Here is a 2,666-nt window from a genome sequence, read left to right as displayed (position 1 = left end):
GATCATGTGCTACGAAGAAGAAGGAGCTGCCGCGGATGCCGCCTTGCCGCCGCCAATGTGGCCGCAATGCTCTCTCTCTCTCTCTCTCTCTCTCTCTCTCTCTCTCTCTCTCTCTCTCTCTCTCTCTCTCTCTCTCTCTCTCTAGCATACACACACACATACACGAAGGAGAAGGAGACAGAGATGGAGCAAGAGCACTTTTTAGCTTACACCTCAGAGAATGAGGATTTTTAGGTCAAATGGACATTTTATAAGAGTTTGGTCCATTCACACATGGGCGTCCACAGTGGCCAGTCGTTGTAAAACTGTTGTTAAAATAAGATAAGTGGTGCACCTCTCATCGGTGATAACCTACACACCTATTGGACCGACAAGCCCAGTCCATGACTCAATCAAATAAATAATATGTGTCCGTCGAAGGTGATAGGGTGTCCATGAGGGTTAACAAAACTTTTAGCCAGTAGAGTGGCCCATGTTGTATAATCAAACTATCTACCTTCTCTCAAAATGGGGACCAACGATCAAGCCATCGTTTGCTTTTTGAGCTTTGATAGATAGGAGCCTAGTGGTGATGGTTAAGGGCTCTAAAATCTTATATAGGGGCTCACTTTTGACGAGAGTTAGGAAATATCTTGACCGACAAATATAATAGTGAGGACATAATTGTGATCTTTTGTGTGGACTACAATGTGATATTTGTGTGCACTCGTGCATGTGTGTTGTGTGAACTATAGTACACTAGAAATCATGAGCTAGGATGATGTGAAAGCAAGGAGATAAGGGGTCAGAGATTGGGGTTCAAGCCCCTCCCTAAGACCCCTCTTTTTAATACAAAACAGAGCCCCAAAATCTCTAATAATAAAAGCTTTTCAATCTTCAAAAGCAATTTGTCCAAAAGCTCCAATAAAAAAGCCAGCATAATTTCAGGAAATCCGTACGCTGCCACGTCATCGGTGCCATGATTCAAAATAAGATTCAAATTCATTCCAAATCTCATACCATGATTAATTGGCAACGTATTTAGTAATCGCATCTAGATCCAGTCGGGACCTCACAGATGTATCGCATCTGTGAGATCAGAAGTTTTTACGTTTTCAAGATTTGGCTCAATCAAATCGATCATATCATTGCAGAGAGCTCTCTTATTGAGTGGAATTCCTATTTCTTATGTGTGATTGCTAGAAAGTATTTTGAACACATAATTAATACAACCAAATGACTTTGCATTATATATTAATTGGCATATCATTTATTCCATTAGTGATCAACTCCACTAATGAACCACTAACTAGAGAAATGACTTCATCTTCGTCCTTTTCACTTACATCAACCAAGAGACCTCCATCTGAAAACATCAACATTGAAGACATAAGAGTTTAATTAAGACCATGTGGGGTGAACGTATGTATAGGTGGTACCACTTTTCTACTTTTGGTGGTACCACCAATAGCTAAGAGGAGGGAACTTTGTCAGGAGTTTTTTGGAGGAAGGGATTACGCATATGTACATACACATGCATGGTGCATTGAATAAAGGATTGCCCATTTTCCAGAGCCAGGTGGTTACGTGGGGCCCACATGTGTACAGGTAGGACAACATGTACATAGTGCATCGATTTTCATCGTTACCAGTACCAGTGTGTTTTTTCTACAATAATGAGGAGTTGGTAGCGCAAAAAAATTCTCGAGGAAGCTATCCTTGGGCCGACAACATGAGGTAAGCAGGTGCGTCAGATGGCATCTAGTGGCGTCAGGACGTCGAATGGGGTCAATACTCGCACATGGATGAGTACGGACACAACGTGGATGTTTTCTTGTGATAATTATGCAGAAAGGTCATCATGAGTACATCTTTTGGGGAAAATTCACGTGGTTGCGGGATGCATTATTGAAAAAAGCTGAGTGCCAAGTGTGCGGATGATGCAAAAAGGTGACAATTATGCACTGCGAGGTCAGTTTTTGGCCTGTTCGGGGTCCGTTTGAGGTCATCTAAAAGGCCAAGGGTGCCCAACTAATAAAGCTAAGTGTGGGAACTGAAAAATCAGAGAGAAGACCAGAAAAAACATGGAGAAGAGATGAGGAACAGCCATAGGTGTATTTTTGGGGTTTTTGGAGCCTGTTTTGGCCGTAAACTGCTCATCCGAGGTCGGCGGATTTGAGCACTTTGACATTGTAGACTGGGGTTTTGGGCCGTTCCGGACGCGATGGAGCTGTCCATTTTGACAAATTCCTCACTCTTTTTTTGCTATTTTTCTGTGTAAGTTTCTCCTATGAGCGAAGTTTCTGCTCTAGTTTGTGATTCTATCTGGCTTATTTTACCCATATTGTGTGAGCTATTTGCCCCATTGGTGTTGGCCCAAGCTCTATTGTATCTAAACATCAGAAATTCTCCTCTTTTGAGCTGAGTTTTTTGGGTGTGTGTGTGTGTGTGTGTGTGTGTGTGTGTGGAGTGGGCAAGTGGATAGTCTCTCTCCTCTCACTCCATCGGTGTGTGTCCTGTCTCGGCCAAGTGTGTTGTGTAAGCCGAGTGGTTCCCCTTAGTGTGTGTGTGTGTGTGTGTGTGTGTGTGTGTGTGTGTGTGTGTGTGTGTGTGTGTGTGTGTGTGTGTGTGTGTGTGTGTGTGTGTGTGTGTGTGTGTGTGTGTGTGTGTGTGTGTGTGTGTGTGTG

Source organism: Adiantum capillus-veneris, chromosome 26 (genome assembly GCF_014529385.1).
Source record: "Adiantum capillus-veneris isolate H3 chromosome 26, ASM1452938v2, whole genome shotgun sequence".
Lineage (NCBI taxonomy): Eukaryota > Viridiplantae > Streptophyta > Polypodiopsida > Polypodiales > Pteridaceae > Adiantum > Adiantum capillus-veneris.
Note: the sequence above shows the minus strand (reverse complement) of the source record.